General features: G+C 39.3%; 1 protein-coding gene across 3 annotated transcripts in view; it reads right to left on the bottom strand.

Moving 5' to 3' along the window:
• Nucleotides 1–14,803, bottom strand: part of LOC134345795 (protein FAM53A-like) — a 97,771-nt gene extending 82,968 nt beyond the window's left edge. For 2 of the 3 annotated variants that reach the window (XM_063047025.1, XM_063047027.1), the window contains exon 1: nt 14,760–14,803. The gene's annotated coding sequence lies outside the window, so the exon portion shown is untranslated. Of the gene's footprint in view, nt 1–14,175; nt 14,380–14,759 lie in introns of those variants that run through there. The other variant, XM_063047026.1, reaches the window with a different exon arrangement.
• Between the last annotated feature and the right edge of the window lie 5,794 nt (nt 14,804–20,597).

The raw sequence follows: 20,597 nt of genomic DNA, 5'->3' as shown, positions 1-20,597 counted from the left end.
AGGCTGTGAAAGCAAATACTTCAGACTCATTCGTACAACATATTGTCAAATTCACTCAGTTCATTGAGAAATAGCTTGGGAATTATGACTAGACATCTTCCACTAAAAAAGCCCAAGTGCACAAATAGGTTTCCATGAAATTCCCAGATTGCGCCTGGATATATCAGGTCTAATGGAAAATTACTCAGGTTTGTGTTTTCAATTCAATAAATCTTAAATCCAAATGTATACTTTTGTAAAGTTTTGCCAAAACTCAAGCTTCCTGATGTGTGATTGCCCCTATTCAAAAAGAAACCAATCTCTTTCAGTTAAGAGATCTAAATTAAAGTGTATAAAATAAAGTCAATAGGCCTGTACTTCACATTTTTAAATAGAAAACACAAATGTATACTCAGATCAAGATTATTAACACCTCAATAGATATAGCTGCTAAACAAGATACAATGACCAATATTTTCACAATTTTCAAAGAAAAGAAATTTTCAAAGAAAATAAATCGGACGTGATGGAATGGTGGATCAGACTTGATGGGCTGAATGGCCTGATTCTGCTCCTATGCCTTATGGTGTTATCAGATAACACTCATCTTTCTCTACTAATTTTCTTTTCAATACTCTCTACTCATCCCACAGTGATCATAGTATTCAGATTTCTGACAATTATAACCTGGCTCAAAGGAAATCGGTGGGGGGGGGATATCATGAAATCACTGGAAATACTAATTTGATCAGGCAACATCTATGGAAATAGAAACAAATGCAGTGTTTCAAGTTGACGGTTTTTCTTCACTTAATTATCTTCTGAATTTTCTCTTGATCATGGGAAAAATTGTTCCTATTTTATTCAAGATGCAACCAAATTAGCACCCGTCCTTCATTTGCACAATGAACTGGAGATGCCAAACAATAAAACGACTGATCACCTTAGAACAACCTATCCAATCACAAGATAATGCAGAGATTTTAATGAAAATTGAAGACCGAAAAAAAAAACTAATGCAAAAACAACTATTTCAATCTTCTATAAAGCTGACAAAAATGTTGAAAAAGTTCAGTAATAATTTCATTTTATAATGCTTGGAAAAAAATATTTAACTTTTGTTTTGCTATGAAATTCTGCACCATGGGTACCTCAAGAAATATCAACCATGCAGTTTAACCTCACAAAAGATACATTTTATTTATTCTTCATTGTATTAACTATATGCCAGGACACTTAGTACACATGAAACTGCCCTTTGAGCACCATGTCAGATGAAACCATCCCCATTTTCCTCTATATGATCCATTACAAAGGATTACAAATACCTGGGAATACGAATTGACAATAAACTGGACTGGTCAAAGAACACTGAGGCCGTCTACAAAAAGGGTCAGAGCCGCCTCTATTTCCTGAGGAGACTGAGGTCCTTTAACATCTGCCAGACGATGCTGAGGATGTTCTACGAGTCTGTGGTGGCCAGTGTTATCATGTTTGCTGTTGTGTGCTGGGGCAGCAGGCTGAGGGTAGCAGACACCAACAGAATCAACAAACTCATTCGTAAGGCCAGTGATGTTGTGGAGATGGAACTGGACTCACTCACGGTGGTGTCTGAAAAGAGGATGCTGTCTAAGTTGCATGCCATCTTGATCAATGTCTCCCATCCACTACATAATGTACTGGGTTGGCACAGGGGTATATTCAGCCAGAGACTCATTTCACCGAGATGCAACACAGAGTATCCTAGGAAGTCATTCCTGCCTGTGGCCATCAAACTTTACAACTCCTCCCTTGGAGGGTCAGACACCCTGAGCAAATAGGCTGGTCCTGGACTTATTTCATAATTTACTGGCATAATTTGCATATTACTATTTAACTATTTATGGTTCTATTACTATTATTTATGGTGCAACTGGTGCAATTTCCCCCAGGATCAATAAAGTATGACTATACCCATGTTCCCTTTCTCTTCATGTGTCTGTCTAAATTGATCTTATACACCACAGTGATACATCCATTTCAGGCACTCACCACTTGGTACTTGGAAAGAGACTATCTAGTCTATCTACGCCTCTCAAAATTTTATAAACTTCAACCAGATCTTCCCTCAGCCTCCAATGACCTAGACTCAAGAAAAAAAACAATTTCAATTATGTCCAGCCTCTCCTTACAACTAATACCCTAATCTAGGCAGCATCCTAGGCCTCCTTTGCACCTCTCCATAAACTCCACACCCTTCTTGTAATGCAATGACTAAAACGTAGCAGTTTTATTCAGCTGCAACATAACTTAATGACTCTTCTAATCAATGCCGCAATGAAGGCGAGTATGCCAGTTGTCTTCTTTACCACCCTATATTGGAAAAAGTGTTTAAGCTATCTCCAAGTTATTTTATTTCTTGGCAATGAGTTACTCATCAATCACTTGGTGTATATATACAAACGTTTGTATATATGTGACCAAAATAAAAATTAAGTCATCCTGCCAAACAAGTTCTAAAAGAAATAATGTTATATACCTGATTATGAAGTAACATCCAACTATTAATTTGTAATTCACTGCAGAGCTATTGAATAAAGAGAAACAAAATGTGATGCAGTACATATTGGTAGTAATTTGAAAAATATTGCATATATTTTCATAGCTCCTAATATATTAGTGCTAATACTCAGGGAAACTGAGTATCTTCAACTTTCACCCCATTCTAACTTTGAAACTCCTCATTCCTTCATTATCAGTCTCAAATCCTGGCACTCCTTGACAACACTTTGAGTACATTCACTTGATCAACCTCCAACTTCTGAAGGCCAATAATGTATAGGCCATGCAGATCCTGTCAATAATGTCTACATCCCATAAATAGAATCAATAACTATTTTCCGTACAATGACAAAATTCAATTTGCTTTTCACAAGTCATTTGAAATTATCGGCTTGATGCTGGAAAAGTCTTATATAAAGCTGATAGAAAATATAGCGGTTTCATATTTGTGCACATTTTTTAAATTATATAAACAAATTTAGAGGAATAATTAAACATAAATGTACATTTATAATGTGATGTTGCCAATAACTTATCAACTGAATGCTTGGAATTCAGATAAACTTCAGAAACTACCTTGTGCACAGTTATCCAAAGGTGTGATAAATTTGCCAATTCAACACATCCTTAACTTCATCCATCCTTATTTTCTTAGAATAGCCATTCCTACTGGAAATATTGATCAAGTGAATGTACTTAGTGTTGTCAAGGAGTGCCAGGATTTGGGACTGATAATGAAGGAATGAGGAGTTTCAAAGTTAGGATGGTGTGAAAGTTTCACAGTAGCCATGCTCTAAAATCTCACATAAGAGTACTCTCCTTCTAACATTAGACAATGACTGTTACTGGCTTAGTAAAGCACTTCAGGCCCTTATGACCAGGGATGCACAATCTTAGAGTTTACTTTCCTTTTTTCCTTTCCACTGCTTAGTATACCATTAATAACCAATTTATCCAGATATATCAAAAACCAAGAAAAAAAATATCTTTACAAATCATGATTCATATCTTCTGGATGCCCCAAAGTAGTTAAGGGCAGCATGTAACTATTTTTAAGCATGTGCAAATTACCAGGTAGTCAACCCATTAACAAATTTGGTGATGCTGGTCAAAGAATGACTATTACAATACAAGGATTTTTTTCCCCCAAAAATGATCTTTTATCCTGACCTGAACAAAAAAAACTGGACCATAATTTAATTTCAAAAATGAGAAGTTCAACGCATATCACTCTAGTGCTTGTTTGTCACCTTGGGCAGTGTATTGAAGTGGAGTTTAAACCCACATTTTCCAACCCACAAGCTGAGACATGCTCAGTTTTAAAAGGAAACATTTCCCCAGACCACATCTTAAAAATTCAGACAGAAATTAAACACAGTCTTTGTTAATGCCTCAATATTTCCTAAGAAAACATTGATGAATAGAAATTTCGGTCAAAATGAAAATTTGAAAATAACCTTCAGGTTGCTGAACTGCAATATCTATGCAAGTATACAAGAAAATCTTTTGCATTTATGTGGCTTCACCCACAAATTCAAGATGGAGCAAAATATTTTGTAGCTAAGAAATACCAATGGAAATGTAACTCGCAATGAAGGAAACTTGACATTCAATTTTACATAGCAAGGTCCTACCAAAGCCACGTGAAAATTACTTGGAGACTTTCATTGAGGGAAATATATCAGCAGGTCACCAGGATGACCAGCTCTACTTTCAACCCTAGCCATAGTAAAAGAAACCAATTAAGTTCACTGAAGGCCATAAAATGACAATGTGCTGTACAAAAAAGCATCCAGGCCAGGCTATAACAGATTATGTTTTATGAAACAGAGGTAGGGGTAAAGGGATAGAAAAACACTGATTTACAGCACGAGTTTCAAAAGTAAAGAAAGCTGGGGATACTAATGAACCAAAAATCATACCTTAGATACTATAAACACAACAAAAGCCAGTGGCCAATTTCCCACTGACAAAGAATGTGCCTGACAGCAGACGATTGAAGAGCAAGTGAAAAAGCGGAAGAGCAATGACGAAAATAAGGGATAAAAAGAGACAAGTGTTCCAGAGAGCACAAACAATGTGGAGGAAAGCAAGAGAAGGTAATGTTACAATAAGGTAACATAGGGAGAGGCTAGAGACGATGTTCAGGAAATAGTAATAGAGACGCTAGCACAAAAATATAAAAATTTCAGAGCTAAAGCACAGGGATAATTATGCAAAAATATAACAGACCGGTGATACCACTTTCACTCCTGAAAGTTAATAGATTACTGGTTCAAGTCCTACTTGAGAGCAAACATTTAGTCACCAATCTGATGGATGGGACATTACACAAAATCCCTTACCCTTACAAAGAGATAGAAAGCTCCCAAGCAAATAGTATTTAATTGCAAGAGTCTTGGAGAAAAAAGGTAAACAAAGAATACAAACATTCCTTATTTATTATGACTCTGAAGACTATTCCGCTCATTAGCTCCATTTTGGCTCCCAAGAGAACATGCTTCCAATTCCCCTTCTCCTTATGTCCCTGAAATTTCTTTCTCCCTTTCATCCACAGTGGTAATTTACAACAGCCAATTACTCTATCAAAACATCTTTGGGAAGTGGAAGACTACTGAAACACCCAAGGTCAAAGGGAGAAGGTGCAAACTGCACACAGACAGCACCCAAGGGTGAATTAAATCTGGGTCCCTGCAGCATTGAGGCTACAGCATTATTGCGTCATTGCCTCCTTATAGATTCTTAAAGTAATTGCCTTTAAAAGTATTTAAACATCAAGATTCACAAAACTTTCCATTTAAGCTTCCTCAGCATATTATGCAGCAACACCTACACAAATAGCACAAACGTATTTCATAAGATTTCAGTTTAAACATCTGTGCCTGACATTTTTAGTGGTAAGCAACAAACGGAGCAAATTATATACGTACTAAAACACAAAACATAGTATTTTTAATCAAAGAATAATTACCAAGCACAATGGTACATAATTTTCTTGCCACGACATCCCAATGAATTTCTTAATTGCAGTGCATAAAATCTTATTCTTAAAATCACTGACAAAAAATAATATGTAAATATTTGTTCTTTGGTTGGAATAGTCCCTTTATTTCACATTTCTACTTGCCTGAAAGGAATCAAGATCAAATTATACATAGCCGATTGGGTACGAGAGGCAGGTTTTCAACCCTATGCGTATAGAGAGTCACTAAAGATATTTTGAGTCCAATTTCATCTTTTTCCTAGAACTGGAACACTTACTGGTCCAGTACCATTTCCAGTAAGTTACTGTACCCATCTTTCTACAATATTAAAGACAGAAAGCATTTAGGATACACAGCAGTACAGCATATCTTGTCAGTTTATACTACATATCCTCCTCCTGTGTTTCATCCATATCCGTTCATATTTAGATGTAATCTAAAACCCTCAATCTCCAATCTGCCTGCTTCCGCTTCTACCCCTGGTAATCTACCACTCCCTGCATTAAAAAAAAGGCTTGTTTGGATATTTGCTGCTATTTTTGTGCACCTTGTAGCCTCAGAGTAACTTGGGAAAATAATTCAGCAGCATGGACACAGGACAACTACATAATGTAGGAAACGAAGTTAAGACCATAAAATATAGGACTATAATTAGGTCTGCCCATTGAGCCTACTCCACTAATCATGTGATTTTTTTTCAACCACATTCTTCTGCAACTAACCCTTAACCCTCTTACCAATCAAAAACATATTTGTTTTGAATACACCCAATGCCTTGCCCTTTGTGGCAATCAATTCTGTCAATTCAACACTCTTGGGCTGGAAAAACTCCTCGTCTCAGTTTTAAAGGATCATCCCTTTACTCCAAGGCTGTCACTCAGATTCTGGACTCCAAAGAGGAATATCCTCTCCAAGTCCACTCAATCCAGACGTTTCAATACGCAAGCAACACACACAAAATGCTGAAGGAACCCAGCAGGCCAGGCAGCACCTCTGGGAAAAAGTACAGTCGACGTTTCAGGCCAGAACCCTTCAGCAGGATTCAATGAGATCTCCATTCTCCTGAACTCCATCCAGTAGAGGCCCAGAAACATTAAGTGTTCTTCAAGGGTTAAATCTTTCATTCCTGGGATCATTCTTATGACCTTCCTCTGGACTCTTTCTAGCGATGGCACCTTTTTCCTCACACGTCGTGTAAACACTCAATTTTCCAAATGCAGTCTAACTATGCCTTAAGAACCTCAGTAATATATCCCTGCCTTTGCGACAAAACATCGCCTTTCACTCCCCACCCATCCATATACTTATCTAAACCTCTCTTAAACGTTGAAATCCCATCCGCAACTTCCACTGGCAGCTTATCCCACACTCAACCTCTCTGTGAAGATCCCCCCTCATGTTCCTCAAACATTTCACCATCCACCCTTAACCTATGACCTCAAGTTCTAATGTCACCTAACCTCACTGGAAGATGCCTGCATTTACCCTATCTATACCCCTCAATTTTATATACCTCTATCAAAATCTCCTCATTCTCCTACATGTCAAGGAATTAATTCCAAAGCTATTCAACCTTACTCAAGTCCCAGCAACATCCTTGTAAATTTTTTCTGTATTCTTTCAACCCTATTGATCTTTCCTGTAACTAGGATGACCAGACATGTACACAATACTCAGATTAGGACTCACCAATGTCTTACACAACTTCCAGGAATCTGTATTTCCAGGAGTCTTTGTTCTACCACACATCAGAGTCCTACTGTTCACTGTGTAAATCTTACACTGGTTTGTCCTCCTAAAGAGCAATACCTCACACTTTTATGGATTAGATTCCGTCTGCCATTGTTCAGCCTATTTTCCCAAACTGGTCCAGATCACTTTGCAGACTTTGATAGCTATCCTTTGACTACCCACTGCCTAATCTTCAGGTGTCACATCTGCAAATTTGTTGATCCAGTTTACATTATCTAAATTATTAATATAGATAATAAAAAGTACCACTAGTCACAGGCCTCCAAACAGATTGAATCATCTACCACTCTCTGGCTTCTCCCTCCAAACCAATGTTGAGTCGAATTGACTACTTCACCCCAACGCTGACCCCAGCAGAACTCCATACTCACAGCCAGCCATGCTTAACTCCTTTATCCCCAACTCTGACTTGGGTCAGTCAGCCAATCTCTCAGCCATGCTAGCAGCAAGCCTCTAACACAAAAATAGCAAATAATTGGAAACAAATAAATATTGGCCTTTTTGACAAAATCGAGACGATGTTTTACCTGAACCTGGAACTTTAAGGCCATATTGCAAAGATTCCTGGAGGTTTTCTTGTATTAGAGGCAATTTGGAGAACGCTCAAAAAAGTTGAATCCTGGGATAGAGGGGTTGTCTATGGTGATGCTAGCACACAATGGAAACATGATGAAGGAAGTGTCTGAAGGGAACTAATAGTACAGATGTGGAGATGGTCAGGGGATCAGTTTCAGAATTTGGAGCTGCCCATTTAAGGTAGAAACAAAGAGGAATTTAATTAAGCATTACATGCAGTGGGCAGAAGAGCATAGAGTGTTAGCTTCTGAGTTATATTATTTTTAGAATTCTCTTCTGAAGGTTGAATCATTAAGTCCATGAGGCTGACAAGTATTTGTGCTATAAAGTAGTAAAGCATTCTGAGTATTGGACAAGAAAGCACTGACGTCAACATCACATTAGCCAGCTGAATGGCTCTAAGTCACATTACCTCATTCTATCTCTTGCGTAAAATGAAAAATCTGTCAAACATACTGATATGATTTTAACTAAATCACCAAATCACTGATTGAAAAACTACAGTATGCATTGGTCTCCTTAACAATTTTAGTGAATTTTCACTTCTGTCACATACAATGACCTCTATAGGGGTGCTACAACTGCATTATTTGCCACAGCTCATACTTTTGATTAGCATCCATATACATGGATAAGTTACTCCGTATGTCAAAAGTTCTCCAAACTGACTTGAACTACATTCATTCAAACCTTACAATAACTATTTAAAAGTCTACATGCACAAACACAAAAACACCCAACACAAGTACTTGAATCTCTTTGTAAGTCACTTAAATGGGTACCGTAAAGACTGCAGCCAGTGTCAACGAACAATGCCAACTAATTGTACATATCAAACTGTCAATGCCAAATAATTTGGGATAAATGCCAAAGGCAACCAACACCAATGGATTGCTGAAAGAGAACTTGAGGAAACTAGGAAAACCAAGTAGATTAAACTATAGCTTCCACATAGTATGAAATTATCTGTAATCTGGTGAACCAATACCAGAGCAACTTGTGATAGCTTTAATCAGGTATCTCAAGATTTTCAAGAATTCACTTGAATTAAGCTCAAAGGGCCAAAAGACCATTGTTCAATGCAATGACAACCAGCAAGTACTCACACACATCTTTTACCACGTAAAATATACCAGAAACATCAAGAAAATTTAACGCTAAACCACACAGAAGCATCATGGCACACAGCCAGAAGCTTCGAGAGGTTGGTTTTCACGAAACACCTGCAACGATCTAGAAGTTAAGGTGGTGAATTCAAAGCTTAGCTATTGGCTGCTATAAGGCATGACAACTGGTAGTGGGGGGAGGGGGGGTTAAAAAAAGAGGGATCTGTGAAAAGGGCCTACAGAGATGTCAAAGGGTTACAGTTTAAAGAGATTACAAAGGTAGGCCAGGAAGGGATTTGGTTAAGGATTTTAAGACAAAGATGCTGCCTAATGGAAACTTAAAGATACTCTGAGCTTTACTGTGTATTTTAAAAGAGCTCAAAATATTACATAACATTATTAATGGCATAAAAGTCCTTGCAGGAAACCCATTTAATTATATTTTTAAATCATTTGTTGACCCATTGCATAGTTTGCTATTATCATAATCTTTTCACCTTTAAGAATCAATGCAAATCCTAATTATATTCCTGTTACCAACCAACTTACTGTTCCAGTAGATATATTACAGGAATGTAACCTTCCACCATGTGCTGAAGGTTATTTAACATATTATCCACTTGGGAAGGATGACTGAAATTTATAATTCAATGTTTTGGTATGATTGAAACCACAAGCTCAAACCACTAAAATGTAATGCAATTAGCTTTAGCTGCTAAGTTATCATGATACACACCTGCAAGCACATTTTTGTAAGATTAGGAGTTGCCCATCCTGCCAGAACTTGCTTCCCATTTGAAAGGAATACAATATTCCCAGGCTAGAATTAATACTCAAATGATCAGAAATGTGACATGCAAAAGCCATACACATAGTTTTCCCCCAGTTACATAGTCCCTGTAAATATTCAGAGTTGTACTTTCACTTCACGCCAAGGTTATAACTACAGAGCTATTGGTTGAAGGATCAGAATTTAGAAATGTGACACTGTTTACTTCATTAATCTCAACAGGGATATTTCCAAAGCAAATGTACGAGTCACAGAAAAAATACATTGTACAAACAGGCTGAAGCAAACTTCTAAGATGAGCAGCAAAATCAGGTTGATGAGGTCTCTAATATAAACACCTACCCCAAAACAGAAAGTGAAGCAGTCTCCAGCAAAATTAATAAATTCCAAATTAACTTTCTGCTGGATCTAGATAACAAATTCAGATCAGGTGGCACTTCATTTCATGTAAAGAAACACAAGGCCTTACCAAACACTATGAAAGCTTGGAGATAAAATGGATTAGAGGGGATTAGCAAGTGTCACTATAATACATATTTATCAACTGAACATTCAATTCTATGTGCAGCCCACCATCCTACTCTGTAATGGTAACTTATATCAAAGGATATCCTCGGAGCTCATACATCTGCTTTAATGTCTCATTTTGTTTACTACCTTTCACTGTGCTCTTCTGGGTCAATCATTCCTTCTACAAGACCTGACACAAGCTTAGTTAGGTGATTTCAGGACCCCTGGGGGGAGGGAAAAAATCTTTTTAGCCCAATTCTTTACACTAAAACAGAATAAAACAATGTGCTGTTAATGGCTTTTCATTTGAAAGTAGGAATCAGCCTACATCTATCCCACCCCCTTCAACTATTTTGTTTAACAGGCTGTGTCAAAACTTCGTACCCGTTTATAAAATGATTTCCTAAATCACCAATCATGAAGCCTCCCCAAGAGAAAATCACAGCTATAGAGTTGTTCAGCACAGAAACAGGCCTTTTGGCCCAGACTCATCTGCACCAATGCCATTTGCTCACTTTTTTACACCTGTAGCCTTCTCTGCCTTGCCGTTTTAGTGACTGCAAAAGTGTCCCATCCAGTTCCACTTCTTTCAGCAGCAAGTTCCGGTTATCAACCATTCAAATTGACTCCCCTTGTCCCTTTTAAAATACCTTCCTCAGCCCCCTTCACTTGCGGGAAAACTCAGCTTATCCAGTTTCTCTTCTATCAGCCACGGTACACCTGAAAAGCAGGGCCTTTGGTCCACCATGCCTGTAGCCAACTACGCCAATCCCATTTGCCCTCTTTAGGTCTGTAGCCTTCGCTACCTTGCTTATTTAACTGAAGTATCTAAGCAATACGCGCTTCATTTTGGTGAATCTCCTTTGCACTCAACCAGTGCAACCACCTCCCCATCCTATTGCGTAGCAATCAGAATCACATCCAGAGTTTTGTAAAGTTGAAACATGGCATCCCATGCAGGAACCACAGAAGGAAAGAGGGGATCATAGGGGTCTCCATACCATCCATCGGGGACACTCATCAGGAGCCCTGCATATGCAAGGCCCTTAGTATTATCAAGGATCCCACCCATCCAACATCCTCTGACTTTCTATCATCAGACAGGAGTCTCCAATGCATAAAAATATTCAGGATGGGAAACAGTTTCTCCCATCTGGCCATTCGCCTTCTGAACTCCCTGCCACATTGCATTCGAAGTGTCAGTTAATCTGTTCTGCAGTTTACAATATTTAATTTATGCATAATTCATATTGGATTTTATCCTTTCCCAAGTTGTTGCGTTATATATACTATAGCGCTTTACTCTCTAGTCCGGAGAAACATGGTCTCGTTTGATGGTATATATGTATATAGTTAAATGACAATAAATTTGACTTGATTTGATACTTCACCACACTGCATTATCACTTCGAGAATTATGGACTTGAATTCCAAGGTCCCTCCGTTCATCAACATGTCTTAGTGCCTAATATTTTACTGTGTAAGCCTTCCCTCTAACTAGCTTTCCAACATGCTTCATCTCACACTTCTCAGGACAAAATTCCATCTGTCAATGCTCCAACAACTTTTAACTCAATCTATTTTTTTGCTATCCAAAGCCATGAATTACATCATTTTCAACAAGGTGAATTTGTTTTGCAAAGGATTTTGAGCTAGATTAGGGGTCTCTCAACAGAATTGATTCTTATCTATGCAAAACTAAATAACTGCATTTGAGATGTACTTCATCTCACCCAATTTTCCCTTATAACAAAATTAAATACTAATATTTGTCACCAACTTTTATAAATATTTTGTAAGCTACATAATTATAAAATATCTGTTCAAATGGTACATTTAAAAATAGAGTTCTATACTTCCATCAATAAAGGTTTAAGCTTGAAAAGTTCTTCATGCTCAAAATTGCACATGGAATGCAAATAGATTCACAAATCACAAACGTTCTCTTTCAGGATTGACACCTACTTTGCATATGGGTGGATATAGTACAATTTAACTACACCCTCTCAGCACATCTTTAATTAAAACTATTCAGTAACAAGACTTGTTTCAAGCTTTCGGCTATATGTGACTGCATGCCATACATCACAAAGGATTCTATCTTCCAACTAAATCCAAAAAAAAAACCCAGACATAGCTGAACATTTATGAAAATTTCTTTTAAATTGCAAATTCACAATTCAACCCCAAAAAACAAATATGAATATCAACATATAAAGATAAGAGCAACACCATTTAATAATTTCATTGGATTAAGGATACATTAATGAGCATTGAGGAAGATGCATTTGTCCACACTGCAATTATGCAAAGGAAATTTGCAATTTATAGAAACCAGGCACATCTGTGATTTCAAAAACAATATTCAATCAGTAAAATGAGTCCAAGTACATTTATTTATTTAGCGATACAGCACGGTGTAGGCTTTTCAAGCCACACTGCCCCAGCCACCTCCACCAAACCTGATTAACCCTAACCTGACCATTGGACAATTTACAATGAGCAATTAACTGGTCTTTGGACTGCGGGAGGAAACCGGAGCACCCAGGGAAAACCCACACATTCCACAGGGATAACGTACAGACTCCTTGCAAAGCAGTGCCAGATTTGAACTCTGAACTCAGACTCCTTACAGAGTGGCACCAGAATTGAAGTCCAAAATCCGAAATGCCCCAAGATGTAATCGTGTTACGCTAACTGCGAAGCTACCATGGCGCCCGAAAGGATATTAAGTGAGTGTACGAGATTTTGGGGAACCTCATGAGAGCAGATATTGTTTTAAAAAAAGGCTATAAAAACTAAAGACTGCTTTCTTATATTAGCTGATGGACATCCTCTATGCACAGCTGTAGTATATATTAACGGCAGAACTGTGCATTAACTGGGTCTGAATTGCAGGTTATTGAAGGTTATTTTGCAGCTGAAAAATCGTAGAGTCATGCATACAATTCTGGACATGATAATAAAGGAAAGATATGATTACAATGGAGAAGCAGCAGCAAAGGTGGTTTACAAGCAGTTACCCAGATTAGATTCCAGTTTTGGGGAAAGACTAAATTAGAGATGTTTTCTATGGAAAGCTGGTAGAGACTTAATTAAATCAAAGAATCATACCATCAAGCACCAAGCCACACTAATCATACATTGATTCCATTTTCTTCTCTTCACATTCACATCAACTCCTCCCACCATTCTCACTCCACTACGGGCAATTTACAGCAGGCAATTACTCAAGCAACCCATTGAATCAAATCTTTTATTTCATGAAGACACTCAAATTATAATTAAACCAAATCTTTCCACAGCTATTCCCCCAAAGTAATTTGCCCATTTACAAACACTACATGCTTAACTTTTAAAAAAAATGCAATTCAGAATCAAAGACTGGTTGCACATGAAAAGAGACAATTCAGATAATGTCGATAATGGCACTTTGTAAAAACAATACAGCTGTCTGCCTCGCACCTCCTTGTTCTCCTGACTACAAATTCTTTCCCTTTAGATACTTACCCAGCTCCTTCTTTAGCAGTGCAATTGAATCTGTCTTTATTGCTACAGCCGGCAGTACACTTTAGTCATCATCTACTATATAACATTTTCAGGCCACTTTTGCTTCTCCAGCTAATCATTTCCATCCAATATTCCCTGGCCCTCGACCCTCTGCCGAAGCAAACTATACCCTTCTTGACTTTAAATATCTCAATCAGATTCCATCGCACCCTTCGTCAAGGACAGCAACCCCACTAGTCAGCCAATTAACAATCTTGCAATCAATCTAATAAATATCTTCTGTATTTAACGGAGTCTAAAGTGAGGCGCTAGGAAAGTGACAGAATTGTTCATGTATTAAAACGGAACAGTCTCGGAGCTGCTGCATGCGTTCCAACTCTGTGCACCTTCAGACCGCATCGGAACAGCGTAAAGGGGATACACATACCTTGGAGCAAACTGAGCCCAACTTGCAGCAGCTGCTGCTGCTGCTTCCCCAGGATGTCCGATTGGCTTTGCCTGTCCATAAATCGCGCCGCTTCCTCCTCTCACCCACCCCGCCCGGGCCCAAAATAAAACCCTCTGGGTGAATTGTACAGTACCGAGCCGGACGAGCAACTGGTGCGCGAGTGACGGCAGTGCGCAGGTGCGGAGCGGGGGTGGGGGGGCGAGCTGCTGTTTTCCTCATCCCCCTCACACCCGCCGGGAGGTTGGGGGGAAGAGAAAGAGGGTAGAAATGGAACTACAACTCCCACAAGCCCCTGCGCATCCGAGACACCACAGGCCCCAACAGCCGACCCCCCCCAATAACACCGCATGAAAAGAAACATCCATGGGAACCAACCTTCCTCTCAGCCAGAATATTCATCTTGTGCTTTTTAACCCTACCTGTTCCTTAACGTATACTCCCAATAGAATTACATTATAAAAATTTCACATTTATATATAAAAAAAAACTCCGTGCCGCGTTTATCTTTTGCCCATGACACGAGCACCCACACTGATCAGTAGGAGAAAGGTAAGGCTACGTACGGGCTAGCCCAACGTCCCAGCTCCGTCCTCCTCCCAGCCGCCGGGAGAACTGACTGAGCCGCCAGCTCTGCGCCGCTACCTTTATCACCTCGGGAGCTACCATAAGACCACCACCCCGGAAGGCAAATATCTGGTGCGTGGCAGCAAGACAGGATGCCGCTCGAAGCACATGTCAATCCCAGAGTAAATATTGTGGTTATGGATGCAGATTGTAATACATCCCCTGCGTGGTGTATTGCTTTCAAGTAGCAGCGGAGAAGAATCGATCACACTCTCGCATTTCACCCTTTGTAGAATGGAACAGTCCCCGTCCCAACCCCAGATTATAAACAATGGAACCTCGTGGGAGCTGCTGCAGGTCAATAACCTGGACCAACAAAGCGCTGATAATGTAAAGAATCGCTGTTTTATTATTCCCCTTTATACCTGTGGATTCGAATTTGAAAGAAGCGCTGCATTACAGAGTAGTCTGAAGCAATGCGCGTATATATCGCATGCATTTTATTTTTTTCAAAATATAAATTACAGCGCTGTTGTATTTGCCTAAACAAAAAAGGTAGTCACGTTAATTTTATGTTCCCTGGAAGATATTTTCACTTTCAATCAAATAGGGATTGTTTGCTCGTCGAAATAATCTGTTAGTATAATCACATTTTATGAATAGAACAAAGCATACTTTGTAATAGAAATTTTTTTTTAATTTCAATAAAAATATATCATTTATCGAGACCAAAATATTTAATATTATTTATAATAGTTGTTCAAAGTTCAATTCTTCCAGAATTGTTTCGCACCTAATACATATTTAATTAGTGAAACACTTCACGCGGGTTCTTTCATTCATGTTTTCCACTGGGCATTTTTTTCAACTTATTAAACGTATACATTACTAGTTTCGATCCAATCATCCCCGCGGAACAGACTGGCTAATAGGTCGGTGGTGCCATCTGCTGGAGCTGCTTGATGACAGTCAAACCCATCGCAAATGAAGAACCTGAATTCTCGCTGTGACAATTAATTCACGACAACTGCGCCAAGTTCTGCCAGCGGTTTTTTTTTAAGTATTTGCAACAATAGTGGTTTACATAAATAGTAATCAGGAAACAAATGTATTTGAACGCGCAAGATGCTGGAGGAACTCAGCAAATCAGGCAGCATCAGGAGGGAGATAAACAGTTCAGGCCAAGACCCTTCATCAGGACTGGAAAGTAGCTGGCCGGTCAATTATCATGTGATTGTTACTTTACCAACAATGTTTTAAAACGCCATCTGACTGAGGTACTAAAATACAATAAGTTTAGTGTGCTAGCTTTTTCCTCTTTTTTCTCCATAACTTCTCTCATTTGAATACAAATCATCTGCTTCTACTTTCTTTTTTTTCAATTTCATATTTTTAATTAGGTCATCTTTGCAGATTACAAGGTTTAAACCTCCCTAATCTTTTATCATAGCTCATCCGCATTACACTTGGGGTGAGACTTGCTCCTCTCATCTATACCCTTTATCCCTGTATGTATTTTACAAGGTACAGCATATAGATATAATGTCACACCATCTGGGCAAGTTTAGCGCTCAGCTGCAATATTGCAGGGGCTTCGGTACTGCCTGGAGGAATGTCCTGCTTGTCAGCAGCCAGGATTTAAAGGAATGAAGGCTCTTAAAGGCAAAAAGCCACATGTGGGAACAAAAATATAGTTTGGCAATGCAGCATTCTAGGCTCAACTCTCTTCAGCTGCTTCATCGGTGACCTTGTCTGCATCATAAGGTCAGAGTGTTTGCTGGTGATGTGTTCAGTTCCATTCTCAATTCCTCACACATACAGCAAAATCTCGATGGTAATCAGCTTCTGTAAATCACATGCTGTCATTGTTTTGGATTTTTTTTTTCATTTCAGAAATGATTTGCAATCCACAGATGGCAGCAAGTTTAACTACCTTCTCGGGGTGGGCAGTAAATTCAGACTTTGCCAGTGACACTTACTGAAATTTTATTTTTGAGTTGCCTGCCCTTCCAGTCATGTGAAGTTAAGTAGTTTCCACTGAATAATGATGCCAAAACAAACACGGGGGCAGGAAGTGAAGTGGCCCACCAGTAAAATCAACTGGCAGCTATACAAATAAAAAGACATGACAACGGAGGTTAATACTAAAATAAACACTAAAATTAGTTCCCAGAAACGCACAATGGTTCAATCAATAGCTGTACTGAAAAATATCCAATTTTGCTCCCTTTTTCAGAAGCAACAAGTGAATGGAAAAAGACATTTTCATAAGATGAGTAAAGAGGTAATAAAAGTGGGTGAAGAATGGAGGGTGGGGTTGATGCTGGTGAAAATTTCTTTGAGAAATAAATCAGCAGAAGAAATTTGCTTTTGCAATAGGATTAAAAGACATCCACAAGTAGTTTTTGATTTGCAATGTTGAGAGTCTGTGATGAGGTAAAAGTTCAAAGTAAATTTATTATCAAAGAACATATATCACCACATATTATCCTGAAATCCATTTTCTAAAGGGCATCTTCTGTGTGTATTGTAGTCTTGAATTTCAATTTACATTCAAAAATTAGTCACAGCATAAACTAACTTCTAGGCTGCTGGTTATTTAAAAATTGAAAGCCTGCTGCTTCCGTTAAGATAGTTCATGTTTTCCAGGTAGGATATGCTGCATAAAAAAATCACTTATATAATATTCCAAATCAATGAAGTGTTTGTAATGTAGTCACAATCTTCACCACTGGCTGCTCACGAGTCCACCATACTTATGGGAAAACAGGAAGGAGTGAAGAACAATTATTGTAAAGGAAGAGACATTCCAAGCTTGCCAAGGTCTTGCCACAGTTAGCAACAGAGCCTCATTATAATGTTTTTTTTAATATGCAGATGCTTATTCCAGGACACATTGCAAGCTCCTTCCCAATCTATCCAGGTTCCCGTATAATATTTCTAAGATGACCTTTGCGGGTAAAATTATCTGATTCTATAAATGATGCAGGGGTTTTGGTGGATTATGACTTGGTGCCACGTTCAAAAATATTAGCAAAGAACAGTACTGCCCTTTGGCCCAGATGTTGTCCTGGTGTTTTAACCTACTCCAAAATCAGTCTGAACCTTCCTTACCACATAGCTCTCCGTTTTTCTATAATCCATGTGCCTATCAAAGAGTCTCTTGAACGTCTCTGATGTATCTGCCTCTACCACCCCCCTTAGCAGTGCATCTCCTGCATTTTCCACTCTCTCTGTCAAAAGCCTATCTCCGACTTCATCCCTCCAACCCCCCCCCCGTGAGTTAGTTAGTTAAGCCTGTCACTCCCTTCAGATCATAGGCTGCCGACAGCAGCTCACTGGAATCCTCTGTCCTGGGCCAGTCTGGTGGTAGTCCTAGATGATAGAAAATTGATTGGATCACAAGACCATAATATATAGGAACAGAATTAGGCCATTGGCCCATCGAGTATACTTCACCATTTCATCATGTCTGATTCAATTTCCTCTCAGCCCCATTCTCTTGCCTTTTCCCCGTATCCCTTCATGCCCTGGCCAATCGAGAAACTATCAACCTCTGCCTTAAATATACATGAAGACTTAGTCTCCACAGCTGCCTGTGGCAAAGAATTCCACTGATTCACCACTCTCTGGCTCAAGACCAGTGGCTTCCACAGGCTATCAGATTTCACTACAGGACTTCATATGTCTTCCAGGTCTCGCAGGTATAGAGGTAGATAGATAGACAGACAGGTACTTTATTGATCCCAAAGGAAATTACAGTGTCACAGTAGCATTACAAGTGCACAAATATACAAATATTAGGAGAAGTATGAAAGAATAAAAATAAGTTACCTCAAACAGTCTAACAGGAGGGGGTCATCACTTCCCCAGCTATAGTTTGACTCATTATAGAGCCTAATTGCCAGGGGTAAGAATGACATCATAGAGTACTCTTTGGAGCAGTGCAGTTGTCTTAGTCTATTACTAAAAGTGCTCCTCTGTTCAGCCAAGGTGGCATGCAGAGGGTGAGAAACGTTGTCCAGAATTGCCAGGATTTTCCGTGTAGTCCTTTGTTCTACCGCAGCCTCCAGTGTGTCCGGCCTTTCTAAACAGTTTATTGAGCCTGTTGGCATCACCCATGTTGATGCCATTGCCCCAGCACACCACCACATAATAGGTTGTACTGGTGACAACAGACTGATAGAACATGTGAAGGAGAGGCCTACATAATCCAAAGGACCTCAGTCTCCTCAGGAAGTGGAGGTGACTCTAGCCCTTCTTGTACACAGCCTCTATGGTGGTGCTCCTCTCAGGTTTGTCATCCAGGTGCACCACCAGCTACCTGCAGGTCCACACCACATCCACATCCTCACCATCAATAGTAACAGGGAGCAATGCCGGCTTAGTCTTCCTAAAGTTCATCACCATCTCCTGTGTCTTGCTGATACTGAGCTGCAGGTGACACAGTCTTTGGAGATCTTGTTGGTGTACCTGTAGCACTGGGTTTTTATGGAGTGGGGTTGCTAGCCCCATGTCCAACCCTCCCCCTTCCACAGCCAGTCTTGGGACCGTCCATGACAGTTCCCCCCACCCCCAATGCTTTCCTCAAATCACTTTAGAACTATGTCCTCTCACATTAGCCTTTGCTGCCCTTGCTGTCCACTCAATCTATGCCTCCTATCATCTACACAGCTCTGTCAAACACGTAAAGTGAATGTCTGTAGTCACATAACCAGCAGCTAAAACATCAGGGCACTGATGAAAAATCTTACATTGAACTCATAAGTTGGCAATCATGCACAAAAAGGATTTCTGATTGGCCTTGTTTCCATGTTGGTTGTCGTGTGGCTTAAATGGAGCACGCCATTCTGTAATGCCACACACATGTTTATGATTGTATCTGGAGACCATGGTAACACTCGACTATTCGTTATTCCATTTTTAATGCATTTAAGCGAGTAGATAAAGTGTGTCTTTGACCTGCTCGTTGTAACAGGACACCATGCACTAAAGAATAATGGCCTCATTATTTCTCACCCACTGTGCTTAGCACAGAAAGAAGTCGTCACAAACACAGAAAGGGTAATTTCTTTCCTCAGACCCTGCTGTAAAAAGCAACCTGAACTGAATAGTCAGCTGCCCACATTGTTCCTTCCGAAGATATTTGCATTTTATCAGGGGGATTTCATGCATAGACTCAATCATTTGACTGCGGATCAAAGCAGCAATGGTAAACAGCTGGATTCGAGATTCAAAATTCAAGATTCAAGATTGTTTATTATCATTCCTCAGTACACTCGTGTAAAGGAGACAAAATTATTGTTACAGCAGATCCGATGCAGCATAAAAAACACAATAAATATAAATATGAAAACAATCCTATAAAACACAAGTACTAGCCACCTGCTAGTCCAGGGAGAGTAAAGTTATTCCAGAGAACATTAACTGTAAATTTCAAACCACATCTGAATAATCTTCAGCTTGCAGGTCTAGTACTGATGGGTGAGTCCAGAACCAGAGGCCACAGTTTAAGAATAATTTAGAATGGAGTTGAGGAAAAACTTTTTCACCCAGAGAGTGGTGAATATATGGAATGCTCTGCCTCAGAAGGCAGTGGAGGCCAACTCTCTGGATGCTTTCAAGAAAGAGTTAGATAGAGCTCTTAAAGATAGCACAGCCAAGGGATGGGGGAGAAGGCAGGAACAGGGTACTGATTGTGGATGATCAGCCATGATCACAGTGAATGGCGTTGCTGGCTCGAAGGGCCAAATGGCCTACTCCTGTACCTATTGTCTATTGTCTCTTGTCTAGCAAGTTATTAGGAAGGCAAACGGTAAGTTAACCTTTATGAGTTT

This window comes from Mobula hypostoma, chromosome 4 (genome assembly GCF_963921235.1).
Source record: "Mobula hypostoma chromosome 4, sMobHyp1.1, whole genome shotgun sequence".
Classification (NCBI taxonomy): Eukaryota; Metazoa; Chordata; class Chondrichthyes; order Myliobatiformes; family Myliobatidae; genus Mobula; species Mobula hypostoma.
Note: the sequence above shows the minus strand (reverse complement) of the source record. Positions and strands in the feature narration are given on the sequence as shown.